This window comes from Haliotis cracherodii, unplaced genomic scaffold (genome assembly GCF_022045235.1).
Source record: "Haliotis cracherodii isolate W230 unplaced genomic scaffold, xgHalCrac1.p SCAF_9, whole genome shotgun sequence".
Lineage (NCBI taxonomy): Eukaryota > Metazoa > Mollusca > Gastropoda > Lepetellida > Haliotidae > Haliotis > Haliotis cracherodii.
This window is the reverse complement of record NW_027266343.1, coordinates 3,139,107-3,159,692: the sequence shown is the minus strand read 5'-3', so window position 1 is coordinate 3,159,692 and position 20,586 is coordinate 3,139,107. Positions and strand designations below refer to the sequence as shown.

Below are 20,586 nucleotides of genomic sequence, written 5' to 3'. Positions count from 1 at the left end.
TTTGCACTTATTTAGTGACATGCATATGTGTGGCTGCTTGTACGTGTCCTGACTAATGTTGGTTTTATAGTGCTAGCCCATTGAGATACTATGCCACAGTTTAACATGGATACCCCACTCAGAGACAGTATACTGACTCTTATCTGACCAGACCGTGTTTTGTCCTTTAATGCCGGGCACCAGGGAAGGTAATAACAAGTACCATTTTTAACATCTCTTGATATGAAACGACCAGGGATCGAACCACTGACCTAGGCTTTCTGGGCAGACAATCATTTAATGTGATGTAAACCCCATTTCACCTCACCTATATAATACTGAGGACTTGCATTTCTTGTGCTTTTTTCAAATTTCACTTGCACAATTGGACTTTCTCAAGACAAACTAGTAACATAAGTACTGTAGACATGTTTGTCCCACCTTATGTACAATTATCTTAGAAGGCTATTAGAGTACAAAAGCATTAAATTGTTCAAAAGCATTAAAACCAATTGATAAAAAATGAAGAACAAAAATCATCTTTTCAAAAACCAATGGGAAGTCTACTCAAAAACTCATCAAAGCAAATTAATTACAAATCCCGAAAGCTTTAAAAGAGAAATTTCAGTAAGAAATGTTGTAAATTATGGAAAGTTCAAAATATACCTACAAATACTGATCACTCATGAGAAGCCATGAGAAATTTGAATGCACTGATGGACAGTAGGCATTTGTTCATTTTGTTTTGTTTTGTTTGTTTTTTAACGCCGCACTCACCAATATTCCAGCTATATGACGGCGATCTGTAAATAACCAAATGGACCAGATAATCCAGTGACTGACATCATGACCATCGATCCACGCAATTTGGATACAATGAGATGCATCAACCAAGTCAGCGAGTCTGACTACCCGATCCCATTAGTTGCCTCTTACGACAGGTATGGGTTGCTTAAGAGTAGACCCCAGCACAGGGAAATGCCATCCAAATTTTCTCTACTGCATCAGTTAAGATCCTATTTATGACTCAAATAGGGGATTCCATGTTTCATGCAGGCTTCTTGGTCACTTTAATATGTATACATGTGAGGCATCATTTTTTCACAACTTTTTTTTTTTTAGCCATTATTAAAATTGAATCCTTCCCATAATGGTGATCCGAAACATGCTTTGGCCACGTGGAGTATGGCTGGAATAGTTGAGTGATAGAAACAACCAGCAAACAATCTTAGATTAAATTCTGTATCACAAGGTTAACTGTCTAAAAAAGAACACTAGAACCCAACCTCACCTCACCTATCCTAAACAAGAGTGATCATGTCATATGACAAATCTCCCAGCCCCCACAAATTCAAAAGAACAAATTATCTGACTGTTACTTAAGTCCAACTTGATGAGAGAATTTCTGTCTAATCTGTTTGTCTGTATACAAGAGTAAATCATGGAACTGGCTTGGTATTTCCAGGGCTTAGCGTAAATGATATATCTGACGGTCAAGCAGGACTTCGCTCTGAGTAGTCTACAGTTAAAAATGTCTTTTTCATGAAGGTTGCATCTAAACTTGTTTCTGAAATTTACAAAGAATGTTCGCGGATGATGTTGCTCTGGTATCCTACTATGTGGTAGACTTGCATTAACATAAAAAATAAAAATTTATAATAAATTTATATAAATAGCAAAAGGCACGAGTTGAGTATGTGCCTGGTAGACATACAAAGTTTTGTAAGAAAGTATTTAACAGTTTTTGAGCTACGCTCTGGAAATGAACACCACACTTATAGAACCTAAGTCCAACTTGTTGGATGGGAACGTAAAAAATAGAAACTTTCTAAAATTTCTAAATAGCAAATGGCACCAATTCAGCATGAGTCTGATAGACATGAAAAGTTTCACTAGCTGCCAACCAGGTCTTTGTGTACAGTTTCATGGAAGAATACCTTTTATATATGTTACAATTTCAACCCCCTTATGAGACTAAGTACAAATTGTTTCCATGGAAATTGAGAAAGATACAAATGCCATAAATCCTTAAATAGCAAAAGGCACCACTTCAGAATCTGTTTGATATATTTGCCAAGGTCTGTTGAAAAATACTGAATGGTTTTGGAGTTGTGCTCCGAAAATGAAATGATTATGGATGAACATACAGACTGGGCGTAGACTATATCCCCCGCATTATATACCATTATATACCAGGGGATAAAAAGAACACTTGAAGGCAATGTTAAACCCAATTTCACCTCACCTCATCTCATCTCACCTGACCTATCCTAAAAAAGAACACTTAAATGCGACGTTAAACCCCATTTCAGCTCACCTCAATAATAACAGATATTCACAACAAAATAACAAACACACTTTGCTCCCAAATGTCTCTAGACAAAACATCCTGCACGTCCAGTTCATAAGTCCATGTGAAATTGACATGTATGTCTTGAAGAGGACAGTAAAGAAAACCTGTTAACTTGCGAAATTGACAAATGTCTATTGCACTTGTTGCCTTTCTGGGGAGTGGGAAAGGTAAAAAAGTACTCATTAGACATAAGATGACGTTTGTCGAGACACATGGTAAGTGATTTGTGTCAAAGCAATTAATAAACCTGCACATAACTAACAACTGAGCAACACATCAAAGAACCAAAATAGACAAGTACGTTGTTTATTGGGTTGTTTATTGTAGATTTCGTCAGCGGCAATGTTTAACTGTCTCAGTGGAACAATTTCGTACTTTCATTTCATGTCGGCTTACACCACCTGCATGGAGTATCTGGTCCCTTACTCAATCACTTCCTGGTCTAATTAGCCCAAACTTTGAAAAAAAAAAACAAAAAAAAAACTCATCACGGCTGTCAAAATATCACAAACAATTTGTCTGCTGTGAACTAACAGGAGTCATATTTGCTTCTGTTCCACTCAAGAAGCTATCAAGGAAGTTATTATTTCACTCATTACAAAAACAGAGCCAAACAGACAGTACATGCAGCACCTATTACTCATCTGCCAGTTGTCTGGTATATCTTGCTGCCAAACCTGACAATGCACTTCTAATTCTAAATGTTTACAGAGGTCATAATCTGAAAATCAGAACCTAGGTATGCATGGAAATATCCTTATCTCAGTGTTTCACACTGTATGACACATGCAACATGGAAGGCGAAAGTCATGCAGATGGTTTAAATTTGAATTTGGGTTCTGTCAAATTTTCTGGATGAAATGATATCTTAAAAGTTTATGGATGATACTTTGAGTACAAGAGATTCAATATAAAAGTTTTTGAATGAGAGTTTAATTCTGTTAGGAGTTTCTGACTGAAACGGTCTGGTACTGGATAGGAAGAAATTGGGGAATTATTCAGGTTCTCAATGACAGACTTCAAGATTCTAGGTAAAGGTTCTGTTTCAAGTTTCAAGACAAAAGTTTTGCTTCAGGATTCTGAGCAACAGGCTCTATTTCTGGATTCTGGGCAGAAGATCCTGTTTAAGGATTCTGGGAAACAGGCTCTGTTTCTGGATTCAAAGCAAACGGTTCTGTTTCAATATTCTAAGCAAAGGATTCTGTATCAGGATTTTGGACAAAAGACTCTGTTTCAGGATTTTAGGCAAAAAGGCCCTGTTTCTGTTCTCGAGAAAGGTTAAAGGTGCTGCATCTGGTTAAGAACATAGAGTTCTGGCAACATACATTGTTCCTTGTTAATTGTTCAGGTTCTCAGTTATGAATTTACAAATACATAGAATCTGTTTCATCTCCATCCTCGAGTATCCACTGGATTAAATATCCATTATATTATTATTATTATTATTCGCCCCCATAGCTTCATTTTGAGTCTGGAGTGAATGGCACAATGCTAAAGATAACCATCCACTGAAACAACCGTATTCCGTCACAACTGAGTCAAATAGTTACATTGCCCAGCACTCGGGTTGTCTTGTTGCACACTGTCTCCAATACAGCTGGGAATGTCGGGCAGCATAAGATTAAAGATCATTTGTCATCTGACGGGATAATATGAATCAAGGGCTTGATTATATGAACCTCAATGTTCAAATTAGATCTATGTCCAACTATTGTTGAGAAGTGCTATTTTCATTGGTTGTTGATTTTAAGCTCATGAATGAGAGAAATCCTGTGTTAAGTTGCAAAAGAGAGAGATGGAGCTTGTGACAGTTTTCCGAAACCAAGCAAAGGGGAATGTGTCATGGGTATTTATCAACTAGATATAATACATTATATAATCAAGGCTGTTTCATATAATCAAGGCTGTTTCATATAATCAAGGCTGTTTCATATAATCAAAGCTGTTTCATATAATCAAGGCTGTTTCATATAATCAAGGCTGTTTCAGATAGAAAGCTTCCTCTTGTCAGTCATTTCCTTTTATCGGCGTTCAACTCAACTAAACATTTGCTGCATGCATACAAAACATAGCTCCAGAATAATCCTGAAACATTAATCTAGGACAGTTCGGTTCATAGCCATGTCAACCCACAAGGATTTTGGTCAGAATTGGTCTTCAGCAACCCATGCGTGTCTAAAGAGGCGACTAACGGGATCGGGTGGTCAGACTTGCTGACTTGGTTGATGCATGTCATATCCCAACTGTGTGGCTCGATGCTCATCACTGATTTGTCTGGTCCAGACTCGATTATTTACAGACTGACGTTCAATAACTGGAATATTGCCTAGTGTGGCGTTAAACAAGAAACAAAATCAACATTTCAGCCATTAAATGAGCTGTCAAAATTATTGTCCCAGTCAAGCAAATCAACTTAAAGGTCATACCTCAGGGTTTTAAATGAAATTCAAAGCTCCAACATTAGCAACTGTCTGAAGAGACATTGTTAATTTCACTGCCACGCAGAAGAAGAAATGAGTGGCCGTGTTAACTGACGACCTGACACCCACCTTGCAGACACAACTGACAACTGTGCTTTGTCAACTTCACAACTCACGCACACCATTGTCCATTTAAGAAAACACCTTGTAGATATGTTTTCCATACCGCCTTTCAATTAAGTCCAGATCCACAACACAGATGAACACTGCAATGGTGAGATGAACTACAGAAGTCTCTGGAGCTCTCCTTCATTTGAAATCATTTTGTTTGTTTGTTTATTACCGCAACACTCAAGAAAATTCCAGATATGATGGCAGTCTGTAATTAATTGAGTCTGGACCAGACAATTCAGTGATTGATATATTGAGCATCGATCCACACAGTTGGGCTATGATGACATGCATCAACAAATCACTCAATCCTGTTAGGTGCCTCTTATGACAAGCATAGTCGCCTCGTATGACAAGCATGGGCTGCTGAAGACCAAGTGTAGCCCGGATCTTCACGGGTCTCTGATATTGTAAGAAATTAAGGGGGGTCCCCAGGTATCTAAAGATGTTTTGTATTTATATCTTAGCCTTGTCCTTGAACTATTTCAAACATATAAACAAAATTGTACAATTCCAACTATAAGCATGTGTTTATGAATCACTCTCAAATAGTGATGATGACAGGTGTTTGTGAAAAGCTGAGCATATCCAGCCCCACATGTGGCACCTGTCACAAACACATGCAAAGACAAGTGAATTGCTCACCTAAAAAACACGGAAATATATGGTACAAGTCAAATTTGGAACAGCATCTGACAACATTTTTGTCACTGATGCATCAAATTTGGAAATGTTTTTCACATGTCTAACATAAAACATTTTGAAAACTTTATTGAGGCCTTGAATGTTGTAACGTTCATCAAACAACTTTTGAACAAGAGTGGTATGATGCTCTTTGAAATCTTTGTAGAGAGAGCATACGCCATTGTACCTGTTGTGACATGTAGACACCACGGACGAGAGCTGCTGGAATATTGCTCGACATAATGGGAAAGTTGACATCATCCCTCATGTCATACAGTCTTATGGAGAGTTTTGTCACTCTGAATCTTTATGCATATATCTAAATATGAAAGAGACGAAACAGTCTCACTTATCTCCTGTATGTCTAGTTCAGGTGGGTAAATCGGTGGAAGGAATTGGCTATTTCATGGTTATTGAACAATATCAGATCATCGATATATCTGAAGGTTAAGTTAACTTTCTAGGCCAAATTACTTTGTTTTGACTTTCCCAGTTAGAGCAGAAAATTGGATACATATGGAAAAAGAAACAGGTCAGCAAGGGGAGCACAATTGGTGCCCATGGGGATGCCTGCTTCTTGCCTCAACCTATGACGAGGTCCAGCATTTCCCCTAAGGGCTGACAGGTTTAAGATCATGAAGTACCTACCTTGATGTGCACTATCAGGTCAGAACATCAATCAGCACTTACCTGAAAAAATAAATACAATCTATAAACTTCTTGTCTTAATGTCTTTGCCTCACATTTTACATGGCTGTTATTAATGAGGAGGTCCAACATTTCACATAACTTCTTTGAGAGGCATTTAGAAGTTGGAGCACTAAGTAAGGTTAAGATATATGGATGAACAACTTCGTTATTACAATTAGGAGCGACGTTCGGTGTTGGTTCTTACACCGTTATCAAGCAAGTGATGTACAGGGTATGATGGACAAGTATATATACAGGTAGGAGGCAGTGTTTATACAGTTGAGTAGGTTTAAGATGCAGTTACACTGGAGTGGAGATGCCTGTTATGTACGCGGAAGGGTAAAATAGATTGGCCAGGGTAATATAGAAGTGGTTCATCCATATATCTTATCCTTACTTAACATTTCACATTCTGTTTTCTCAGTAAACCTCAGAGAGAATTGGCTTTCACTTTTGACAAATTCTCCCAAACCTCTGAAAATAGACATGTAACTACAGCTATGTCACCAGGTACTTTCAAATGCCCTGTGGATCCCTTAAGTTTTTAATGTGGGATAGAAACATACAAAGTTAAAAAATCTAATGTTTTGACAGAATTAAACTAGGTTCTTTTCTGAGATTGCACAATTTCAAGCAAATGCTTGGAGTTTTTGATAATCCACATGGTATTAATTCCACTTGTCTCGAATACTTCCTGTGAATATAAAGGAAGTCCTAATCCTTGATTGTATGAAGGATTATGGTTACTCTTTGAGACAGGGATTTGGTAGAAATTTGCTGGACCCAGCAAAATATCTCTCTTTGTACAGATGTTTAGGGAGCTTTGGAATCCAGGACAAAAGAGGAACAGACATGTCTTCAGGTTAGAGAGTCAAGTCAAAACATGGTGCAAGCTCTCATCATAAATTACTAGCACTACATTACGGCTCCAGCCTCACACAAACAGGTCACACTACAAACTTTTGCACCCAGTCACAAAGGGTCCTTTCCTGTATTTGTCCAATGTTAGAGAGACTTCTACAGTGGCAAGCAGAACAGAACACTTCCCAGAAATGTTGCTGTATTGTCTGAAATTAGCCGTTCAAATTCCAGGCCTCATCTACTGCAAATTTGTCTTTGCTACTTTCATCTTTCTTGCAGGGGGTGGGGGGTGGGAGGGGAGAGATATTTCACACGCAGCATCACTAATAATTATATATAGAGGATATTTCGTGTGTCCAGTGAAATATCATGTTTCTCTCATTGAGTGACGGGGGAAAGGAGATAGTCACACGTATCACTAATAATGATATATGTTAAAGTCAGTGTACAGAAACACCCAGTTACGACTTCACGTGGGTTTCCGATAAACTACAAAATGAAGACAAAATGACAAAACAGACTTTGACATTAAATTACACCTTAACCGACTACATTTTTTGAAGCAATAAATATGTATTGACCAGTTTTTTCAAACAGACAGTCGGGCCAGCCAAACATAAATGTTACTAGCCCAATTTAGAAATGACTGGCATTTGCCTACAGTGGAGGCAGCTATTTAGAACACTTTGTGGGGGTTCTTGAGCCAATCAGATGTCAACTTTCAAAAATGATAATTCATAAATTCAATCTTAGTAAAGGGATAGTGCCACAGAGCACACATATTCCTTCGATGGAACTGCATTCAGGATGCGGGTGCCATGGTGGTCAGAAACGACAGTGTGTATCAAATATCCATAACAATAAAATGACAGTGCATTCGAAGCTGACACAGATACATCAGTCTAGAAGATGAAGAAACCACATATGCTGGTTTGAATCATTCGTACTGGAAATTAGAAGCCTTGACTCTGATTGGCTGATCAGAAAGTTAACCTGACACAACCTCCAGTGGAGACGTCCCCAGATCTTTACGCAGAGAGTTATTGAAGATCTGATTATAATAAAAATGGCCACTGGATGTAATGGTCAGAATCCAACACTTTTAGTACAATTTGTCTTTGCAGTGTTGGGACGGCCACAGGATGTAATGGTCAGAATCTAACACTTTTAGTACAATTTGTCTTTGTAGTGTTGGGACGGCCACAGGATGTAATGGTCAGAATCCAACACTTTTAGTACAGTTTGTCTTTGTAGTGTTGGGACGGCCACAGGATGTAATGGTCAGAATCGAACACTTTTAGTACAATTTGTCTTTGTAGTGTTGGGACGGCCACAGGATGTAATGGTCAGAATCTAACACTTTTAGTACAATTTGTCTTTGTAGTGTTGGGACGGCCACAGGATGTAATGGTCAGAATCTAACACTTTTAGTACAGTTTGTCTTTGTAGTGTTGGGACGGCCACAGGATGTAATGGTCAGAATCCAACACTTTTAGTACAATTTGTCTTTGCAGTGTTGGGACGGCCACAGGATGTAATGGTCAGAATCTAACACTTTTAGTACAGTTTGTCTTTGCAGTGTTGGGACGGCCACAGGATGTAATGGTCAGAATCGAACACTTTTAGTACAATTTGTCTTTGCAGTGTTGGGACGGCCACAGGATGTAATGGTCAGAATCTAACACTTTTGGTACAATTTGTCTTTGTAGTGTTGGGACGGCCACAGGATGTAATGGTCAGAATCCAACACTTTTGGTACAGTTTGTCTTTGCAGTGTTGGGACGGCCACAGGATGTAATGGTCAGAATCGAACACTTTTAGTACAATTTGTCTTTGTAGTGTTGGGACGGCCACAGGATGTAATGGTCGGAATCCAACACTTTTAGTACAATTTGTCTTTGTAGTGTTGGGACGGCCACTGAATGTAATGGTCAGAATCCAACACTTTTAGTACAATTTGTCTTTGTAGTGTTGGGACGGCCACTGAATGTAATGGTCAGAATCCAACACTTTTAGTACAATTTGTCTTTGTAGTGTTGGGACGGCCACTGGATGTAATGGTCAGAATCTAACACTTTTAGTACAATTTGTCTTTGTAGTGTTGGGACGGCCACTGGATGTAATGGTCAGAATCTAACACTTTTGGTACAGTTTGTGTTTATAGTGTAGGTAAGGCAACTAATTCACATTAGCATATATTCACCGTGTGTTAGTGGTAAATACTGGCTTTACATCACACAGGCATGCTGGGGTATTAGCATAATTAACATCAGTATACTTTAGGAGCAAATTTCTGATATACTCTTCCCTCGCTATTGTGCTCTTCAAGAAAGTGCTAACTCGTTTATAGCGTGCGGTAAAGCATGGCTCACAAGATTTACTTATATTTTTAATAAACTCAAGTTTTCCAATGACACAATGTTTTCCCCATCTCAAAAAACATTATCAGCTGATCACCGCGATCACGTAACACCGGAAATACCAGTCAACAAATCCAAACTGAAGTACGCAATTTAATCCTATTATTATAATACAATGTATCTGGTTATAAAAAAGGTGTTCACTGTATATCTGGACTTATGTTTGTAACATAATTTATCATTTTTATTCCAAATGTCATTCAAAAATGTTTACATTAATTTTAGCAAAATCGTGTGCGAAGTGATCTGTAGATCACACAACTCACTGTTATTTACAGCAACCACAGTCAGATTACCACTATTGATGCCTTGAAACGAACTTTAGTTGCAAGAGAATGGATACATATATCATAAATGCCATACTTTGACTCATTAAAAGTAATATTTGAGGCAGTTTGACTATTAAATGTCAACATAACGTAACATAACATAACTAAAATAACACGATATTGAAATATTTCATTGGGGACTTTTAACTGAGTCACCGATTGATTGGGAGGAAACGTGTGCACAGCTGATTGCTATTTCCGGCTAAGTTTACGAGAAAATACACATGGTAATCTTAATCTCTGCATTTAAAACAATGCCTTGGAGAGCAGGAAATACATTTTAAATGGTAAATCATCATGTCTAGTTATGTTTTATATCAAATTTCATATTTGTATTGACCAAGTTTGTTATACGTGTTCATTCTCCTGAATTTGTTGAAGGGATACGATGTATTTTTTTCAAGCACATAACACTCAATAAATCTTTTTTTACACTATGAATCATAAACAACTACTATTCTAATCTTTTTTTCACTCTGAAACGTGCAACGTAGATCATGCTAGGTAGGGAGAGCATGTATACTGTTTTGTTGGTCATTTACCCCCTACAACTCCACCTCAGTTAAACCGCTGATCGTCTATTTAACTCTCATCAATTATTTGTCCCCCGAAGGTAGCATTGTAGCGAGGGATCACTGTACCACAATTCCACTTGTTGTTGGCACGTCAAGCTCCTAAAGCTGAGTGCACCATGTTCAGTGATAACCTTCCTAAGTGGTCGTGGCATTTCGGAAATTGGAAAAGTTAATCTAGGCCAGTTTAATGACTTACTGATTTTTGTCCTAAAAATACCGGTATGCTTGAGGAAAAATATTAAAATAAAAATCATTTATGATAGAAATTAGTGGCATGGCACTGATGGTCACCTGGATATGTAGACAACAGTTTAAAATGACAAGAAAAACAGCCACTCAACTGAAGTTACTTTGATATTCAAATATATTTTTAGACCAAAAACTAAAACTAAAATCCTCATGATGTGAACAATATATGTCATCATAAACAGAACATACATGCCAGGCCTCAGCCCCCTCAGGCCGACACTTTCAGACGGCCAAACACACCGCATGGCAAGACAATCAGAGAAGGTAATACACAGCCAAATATGCCTTATGAGAGAAATGGGGTTGAGTGAGTGAGTGAGTGAGTGAGTGAGTGAGAGAGTGAGAGAGTGAGAGAGTGAGTGAGTGAGTGAGTGCATGAGGAGGTGAGGGTTTGTGTGAGTGAGTGAGTGAGTGCATGAGGAGGTGAGGGTTTGTGTGAGTGAGTGAGTGAATAAGTGAATGGGTGGGTGTTTGGGTGCATGAGTGAGTGGGTGGGTGGGTGTTTGGGTGGTTTTTTGAGTGAGTGAGTGAGTGAGTGAGTGCATGAGTAGGTGGGTGTTTGGGTGTTTTTGTGAGTGAATGAGTGAGTGAGAGGGTGGGTGAGAGGGTGGGTGAGTGGGTGAGTGAGTGAGTGAGTGAGTGAGTGAGTGAGTGAGTGAGTGAGTGAGTGAGTGCATGAGTAGGTGGGTGTTTGGGTGTTTTTTGTGTGTGAGTGAGTGAGTGAGAGGGTGGGTGAGTGGGTGGGTGAGTGAGTGAGTAGGTGGGTGTTTGGGTGTTTTTTGTGTGTGAGTGAGTGAGTGAGAGGGTGAGTGAGAGGGTGGGTGAGTGAGTGAGTGAGTGAGTGAGTAGGTGGGTGTTTGGGTGTTTTTGTGAGTGAATGAGTGAGAGGGTGGGTGAGAGGGTGGGTGAGTGAGTGAGTGAGTGAGTGAGTGAGTGAGTGAGTGAGTGAAAAAGTGGGTGGGTGTTAGGGTGTTTTTGTGAGTGAGTGAGTGAGTGAGTGAGTGGGTGAGTGAGTATAGCTGCATCATATGGGTTGCCAGAGAAGACTTCACATACTGTACCCATGTTTTTCTTTCAAAACTAGGTTCTTTGACACGATGCGCGAATGCTTGACTCACAAAAGGGCTACCACTAAGAAGCATGTGTTAATGAATCACTATCAACTAGTGCTGATACCAGGTGTTTGCGAAAAGGTACACCCGCTGTATAAACAACAAAAACCATGGGAACGAGAGTGGAAGTATTGTACAAAGATACAAACAACATGGCACCTAGCATCAACAGGTATCCAAATATGACAAGAAGTAGAAGCCAATTTACGGAAATGTTACACCCATCTGTTAATCATCATAAATCGTCATGTTGAGTAAACATAAACACCTTGGCACTAATTAAGACACTAATGCCTTACATCCCCCAAATCAGACGAATCGGACCCAGCAAGAAACACAAACCTCTTTAGTGGCAATCTTCTTCCCAGGTCATTAAACATTGCTAATACTCCCTACCATCACTATCTAATGCTCTAGCATCATTTTTATTCATAAATAACCCTGAAGTCCCATGCAACTTCATGTCTGGCCACACAGGAGTTACTTCCATATGATTTTTGTTGATGGTTTTTGAAGCCCCTATTGATACGCTACTAGATGCAGAAGCCGCCTTCAAGTCAGCTTCTGGTGAGATCTGCTATACAGAATTATTTACGCACCCATGATTCGTTAATCCGGATCATTTCAGTTATTTGTTAAATGGACTGGTGGCCTCCTTACTGAACAAATTACTACACATTGGTCTAGTGGTAGAGTGTCCGCCTGGAGAGCGCAATGTCCAGGGTTTGATGCCCCGGCTGCCTCGTACCAAAAGATGTTAAAAGATGGAACTTGATGTTACCCTGCCTGGTGTTCCGCATTAAGGGGAAAAAACAAGGACTGGAGGGCTCGGAGTCAGTATACTGTGTCTGAGTGGGGTATTCATGTTAAACTGTGGCATGGTATCTCAGTGCACTATAAAATCGTACAAGCAGTCTCGCTCTCACACACTGACATACATTGCTATATAAGTGCAATAATCTTGGACGTGACGTTAAACCCCATATCACCTCACCTCACTACACATTAACATACTTCGAATGTATATGATTGAGAAAGGTGGAGTTGGGGGAAGATTTCCACCCGTAAGACCTGCTTCAAATCTTAACCCTTTAAATATTTTTAACTTTGGTTTGTTAAAAAATCATGTATAAATTTTACATAAATGATTTTTCAATATTTCCAATCAGGGATTACGATTTTTTAAAGTTTTGAGGTGGGTGTTACGGGCGGAAGTTTTACCAGGGTTGTGCAGAGTAGGAAGGAAGAGGAAGTTGGCAAATAAGGGTTCAGGTGTCAGAAAGTGTGGAAAAAACACAGAAACTGAGAAGCACAGGTGAAATGGGGTTTGACGTTGCATTCAAGATTATGGCACTTATATAGCGATGCATATACGTGGACATGTGTATGTGGCTGTTTGTACCAGTCTGGACTGATGCCTATTTAAAAATGATAGCCAAATGATATACTGTTCCCCAGTTAAACATAAATACCAATCTCAGACACAGAATACCGACTCTGGACCAACCAGTCCTTGTTTTAGCCCCTTAATACCGATTTCAAGGCAGGTTAACAAGTACATTCTAAAGTCTTTTGGTGCGACGCAGCCGGGCAAATGCTCTACCTCTAGACCACAGAAGCAGTTTTGAGAATATTGCTTACCGTATTCCATGTAATAAGTGCCAAGGGCGCTCTAAAAATTAGTAATAGGCGGCTCTTATTAGAATATCATTTTGGTGAAAAAAAAAAGAGCTGAAAGATAAATTTCGTGGTTTATGCTGACAGCCTGAAATGTTTATATAGAGCTGATATATTTTTCCAGAATTTAATTGCCCATAATCAAGGGTGCATATAACACACAAGTGCTTATTGATCAATCGGAAGGGGTGCTAATTGGGATTGTTCACTAGCCAATATATTAGAGCGGGACGCTTCTTACGTCGAATATGGTAACACTTATATCATCAGCACTTTTTTCTTGAATTTAGCAGCAAGTCCTTTTAATGAAGGATAATGGATACCCAATGAATTATTTACAATAACATAACACCGTTTCACAAAAGGCTTATAAAAGATTAACCATTTTGTCAATAACGATTCTTCAAGCATCCATAGATCAGACAAACATCAAGAATTCTTTTCATGTTTTGATAATTAACTTATACATTTTAGTAGGAATGATCACTCAATGTTCTTAAGCCCGTAGTAGAAACTATATAATTTGACTGATGCTTTATTGTGAAAAAGTGATAAAACTATTTTGAAATTTATTATCACAAACATGACCTACTTACTAACAAATGACCACCCTCAGTCAGCGGCAGCATCCATCATCAGTGTTTTCAAGCTGCATTTGCCATCAAATTGGTACCAATGAGTCCCTTGATGTCGAACAGCCCCAATGAGCTGAATTAGTTTATTGCCGGTATTCATGCTGGGAAAAAAGTCAGTGCCAAAATAGCATGAGGAAATTGAGTCGGTGGAATTTGTTTTAATTTTTTTGTCAAAATGTTTTTTTAATGTGTTTGAATAGTATCTTAATACACAATCCTCATGGATATCATAAACTTTAAAAAATATCTAATTCTTCTGCTGCTACAAATGAAACCTTAACTACCTTGACATCGGCTGTCAGAAGTTTTTTGACTAAAACACAACGTGATACAGCCCAGACCTATTCTTTGAGTCATTCAAGAATACAATTTATCAAAATGAGCAATGATGTGAAACATATGGACAAAAAACAGTAATTTGAAGAAAAAAATAATATAAAAAATAGATTAAACAGTTAATGAATCAGATTACTATAACAGTAAACTTTGCCAAGCTTATTACTGTACCTCCTAAGCCCCAAACTGAATTATCTGCAACTACATCAACAGCAGGCACTCCAACACGCTCACAGTTGATAATTATCATACACGCATCCTTCAGCTTGAACTGTCCGACCATTGCAAAGTTAGGGGCACTGGGTTTTCTTCATGACGAAAAGAATTTTTTTTAGGTTTTATTGGCAAACATTTAAGTTACAATATCATTGAGAGTTACAGAACTTTTACATCCGGCAATTTCTTTTATCTGTAGTTCACTGGAATGTTAGGATATTTTAAACATAATAATATAATTTGAAATAGACATTATATTATTAATGAGGTAAAGAACCAAAACATGTGAAAAAAAGAGGATAAACAATAGTGAGTATGATTTTACACCACTTTTGCCAATATTCCAGCAATATCACGATGCAAGACACCCGAAATATGCACCTTGTATCATCACATTTTGAAAGTGATTCACAAGCACCTGTCCATGATATAGCTGGATGTCAGATGTCTGGGACCTACCACTGGGATTCATAAGCTGCTGTGGCCCAAGCGATGGCCAACATCAGAAATACCAATCATGATAATAATAATAAGGCGCATGTTTATAATGCACCAAATCCACATCTAAAGCGTGCTCAAAGTGCTTTATTATTAACCTGGTGAATGGATGCATGGGCACTTGATTCCCATTCTCAGCTCCCTGGGAATCATACAAGCAAAGCTGCCTGTGAAGAACTAGAAGGTTATCAGCCACATTGCCATCTCATTCTACCAGGTACCCATTCACTGCTGGGTGAACAGAAGTATGTTTTGAATACAGCCACTTGCCTAAGAGACACCACATGTGCTACATGTGGTTCATTGTGGAGCAGGACTGAAGCCCTAGAAACTCTAAGGAGTCAAGCCAAACACAGTCACCCACCAACTACTCTCCACGACAGACGATGCTTAACTACGCCTGATTTGTGACCTGTGCATCATACACAGGTCAACGTGACACTATCATATAAGAAGGTCCAAGGTCCAAGGAGAATCAAAAATCAATATGTCAGGACAAAAAAAACATTTATCACAGAGCATGCCAAACATTACTTAACGGACAATTCACAATGACACTAGGATAAATGTAATAATAATGGACAAATTGACATTTCCAATATGGCTGATTTAGCAACCATATTAATAATTTGATCGGAGACATCAATGCTGGGATCATTCATGCATAGTTTCAGCATCAAAGGCTCGGTGCTCTCAGAGGAGATGTTGAAAATAAATATACAAGTTTACAGCAGACAGATGACGGTGAAAAACACAAGCTAAAGATCAAAACACTGGACATGAATGCAATCATCAGTGTTTCGAAACATTTGTCTCCAAGGCGTCTGGGGCAGCATTTTCTCATTATCTTACTGTCACTTTGCTGAGACCATAAGAGATGGTCAGTAATTGGTCAAAATGTAGGAACATAGCCAATGATGACCTGGCAGACATATTTGATTTCCGGTCAAGATGCCTCTTGGAAGTACATATGGTGACCATCTTGCCCACCAAGTTTCAGGCCCTAAAGGTTAGGTAGTAGAAGATTTTTAAGATTATCTATTAAAATTAAAGATGGCTACCGGACAGCCATATTGGAATTCTGACATTGATGCCTTCAACAACCTTGAACCCCCTTATATATAGTTTGAATCAATACATAGGTAAACACATTGTGTATCACATCAACAGGACAAACTTGTGATGCATCAAACATCAGTGCCAGACTGGAGACATCCAGCAAAAACCTAAGTTGATGTTTGGATCTTTTTAATTTCAACAATTTGAGATCAGAGTTGTCCAAACATTTATTTTAAAGGACATTGGTGCCTTTGTCCTTGGAATTAGCATAAAACACCATATTAGGAAGGCTTTGACTGCAGCAGAAAGTATCACCCAAGAAGCATCCTTCAATTTCACAAAAAATGAAAAGTAGAAGTAAAGACTCTACATCTGAGTAAAAGAACATCCTCCGGCCTGGTTGTCTGGTTGTTGTGTAGTGCCAAACTTGTACACACGTACATTCCGCTGAGCTTTGTACATTTCAAGTTTTTCCCAGGTGTAATTTGTATTTTATTTCCTGTCTGAAACAAAATCTACTTCTCAACTTATAGAAAACTTCAGAATAAAACAAGTTTAAATTTGATCATTATGTAAAGAAACCACAAAGAAAACAAAAAAATTTCAACAAGGAAGAATGAAGGTAATATTTCCCACCTAAAACAATACTTTAGAACGTTGATCACCAGCTGAAACAAGGAAGATCACCGGAGCAGTTACATCAGCCAACGCTGCCTTTAGATACTACTTCCCTGCTGATGACCTATGACTCAAACAAATTATAGTCAGCTCCTATTTCACCGATCTAGACCATTAACAGTCCTGACCTACTCAGACCGTTCCGGCAACAATACAACAATGTGAGCCAGAGTCAACACCTTTCTAACCATTCCAACTGGGTGGGACTTTTACAGAAATCTTCAAAGCTTCTGAAGTGTACCGCAAAATTACCACACATCAAAAAGCACAATTAGTTGTGGATGTAAGTCCCATCTTTCTGCTCCAACGAGACAAGCACATTGCTGGTACAGCAGAACTTCTGAGTACATGTACAGGTGCCATGAGGCGGGGGCCATATCATATTTTTCTAGTGATTTCTTAAACTTGTGTGGTTGAAGGGTTCAGAATGGAAAGTGGCAGCTAGGATAGTGGTTTGTGGTGTATTAAGTGTATAACCAGAAGCTAGATCTGGGGAGCTAATCTTGCATCACCAGAATAACATGGCTTCACGGTATAAATTCACATCAAATTCTATTCCCTCACATCAGTTCATACCTCCATAAACAGAAACAAAAAAGAAAGTGAACTTTACAGATATATGATTTAATCAGGATCACAAAAAACTGTGGAGAAGGATATGAAATAAGTCAATCATTCAGTGCAATAATACAAAACACACTTTATGTTTAGCCAATCATAAAAACAGTGGTCTACTAAGGGCATGGGCTATTCTAAAATATTTTTTGTTGTTAAATACCACTCAATCAAGTGATTGATATTATGAGCAATGTTGCACACGTTCAAGGTACAAAGACATGTGATCAACCATGCCACAGAGGCTGATCACTGAAGTCATCTTGTACAAGTGTGGGCTGATGAAGACCAATTCGTTTCTTCACGGAGGCAATGTTATTGTGGGTTTATGGAAACATAAATGCCAAAAAGAATTGATTGGCTAGCTAGGAATCAATTGCAAATTACTTGTGAACCAAATGGTCAATTATAACTGGCAATAATCAGTTGAATACATTACTTGATAAAAGTGAGTGAATGAGTATGGTTTAACACGGCTTTTAGCAATATTCCAGCAATATCACCACAGGGGACAAAAGAAATAGGCTTCACACACTGTACCCATATCAGGAATCGAACCCGGATCTTCAGCGTGACAAGCGAATGCTTCAACCACCAGGCTACCTGACCGCCCCTTATTTGATAATAACTGTAAAACTAATAATCATGATGGTAAATAACTTGTACCAATGACACAATATGCAACCTCAACTTGTTCATTTCAGGAATAAATAAAAACTTAATTTATCCATAAAAAAATCAAATCATGATAAGAATGGAAGAAGTTTTTGAAACAATATACAATTTCAGTAAATAAAATAAATAATTAATACTGGAAACTTCAAACCATGATTAAAACAGGTGGTTTGATATAGAATTTCTTGAAAATACTGACAATATTAGTAACCCATCACAATTTGTCCTATCTTAAACAAAGACTTTTCCCAAAAATAGCCAAAACACTGTTGACACATGCCCTATCTGAAGTATGATGTTAACACTGGTATTAGAAGCAAGCTAAATAACAGCGACGTGTGACGTGTAAGGTTAGATGGGTGTGTTGCTACATGAAAATAAGCTTCGGAAAAAGCTTTTAAGAAAAAAGAAAATAACGACAAGAACAGAATTCATCATAAATATTTATCCTAATTCTAAACCTTTGATATTTACACAGTAATGATATTTTTTAATACTGTTTTGTATCAATATTTGGAAGAGATCCTCCCTCAGTGATTCCAGGTGAGAACATATGTCCCCAGCAACCTATATGTTTACCTTGACCACCACCAAGTTGCCAGACCAATGAAGATCCGGGGTAGAATAGGTCTTCAGCAACCCATGCTTGCTGTAAATGGCGACTAGGCTTGGTGTAAGAGGCGACTAAGGGGGTTGGGTGGTCAGGCTCGCTGACTTGGTTTATGCATGTCATCGTATCCCAATTGCGTAGATGGATGCTCATGATGTCAATCACCACTGTTATATAGCTGGAACATTGCTGGGGGCAGCATAAACAACAAACGAACAAATACTTCTGAATGGTACAGTGTGGCAGCCTAGTGATAAAAACGTTGATCATCCAAAACCGGCTCCCACAGGAGATATCGCTTGGGTGAGATCAAGCAATATCTACACTGTAGATATCGCTGCAATGAAATTACATCACAATGCTTTGCAGACCATTGTGACGTCACTGGTTACCATGATGTCACAATCAAATGACATCACAAATGGCTCTGCTACTGAAGCTGTTTGCAGTACTGTTTACACTGAAGACAGCTAATTACTGTCTACAAATTGAAAAAGTTGAAAGAATGATGTTGGATGATAAATAAAATCTCACCCTCATGTCTTCTGATATCAAATATATCAACACTCATTGATAAAAGTGGCAAATATCCTTGGCAAGCCTCGGAATGTTTCCACTTTTATCAACTCGAGTTGATATATTTGATATCAAAAGACACCCTGGTGAGATTCTCTATTTGTTCATCACACCAAAGGCCCAGTTTAGTGGGTACAATGTGTGAAGCCAATTTTTCTGGTGTCCCCTTCCATAATATTGCTGGAATATTGCTAAAGTCAACTCCCTCATTTATTTAGTATTTCTTAATAAACAATTCATAATGAATGCTGAATCTTATATAACTCAATAAACTGACAAGAAAATACTTTCTTTTTTATTATAGAGGAAATAAAACATTTTCTTTTACTGTCAACTATTAGCAAATATTAAATTGAAATGGCTCAGATGATAAGTTTAAACAAGACTGCTTCAAAAATACATGACAATGGCCTTATGCCTCCAGTAGCAAGGAGGGTTTAGTTAACTCTTTTCCTGATCGGTAAATCTTTTACAATTTTCATTGAATGTTTTCTGAATTAAATTTGTGACGTATGTCAACTCATCCTCATAATCTTACAGAGTAGGAGTAGAAGGTGAAGAAGAAGCCTTGGTTCTTCACCAATTCAAACTATAATCTTCGCTTAAGTCTACTCGATATTTGAAGATGTTTCAAAACTGCAATCTCTGTGAATTTCACTCACAAAAGTGTAACAAAAATTCTGTTTTCTTTTGAATAACAACAGAATTTTTAAATTTATAACTGACAAAAGCTACATTTTTTTAACTATTCCTATCAATCAACATTGCCATGTCATCAATATTTCAAACATAATCACAAACAGGAAGTTATTCAAGCTGAAAACCAAGTCCGAAGATGTAAAAATGAAACCCTAATCAAAAGGTTCACAAACAATAATACCCCAAAACAAATTCACAAAACCTACATTCATCCTCTAAAACATTTACCAAAACATACAACGAAGGTAACATATTTCTTAAAAGACAGGCCCAAATATTCACCTCATTAAAATTCACAGCTCTCAATTAACAAATCAATACGGGGACACCCAGCAAATCAGGAGACAGTATGTATCCATCCCGACCCTATAAACATACCGCACATACAGCATTGTCACTTTTCAATGAGCCACATGCAAAAACACTGGAACCACAGAAGCTACAACTTGAATTCTACAGATTGCGGCGC

General features: G+C 38.2%; 1 protein-coding gene across 1 annotated transcript in view; it reads right to left on the bottom strand.

Annotated features, from left to right (window-relative positions):
• Positions 1–20,586, bottom strand: part of LOC139452503 (phosphatidylinositide phosphatase SAC2-like) — a 390,307-nt gene that overhangs the window by 166,234 nt on the left and 203,487 nt on the right.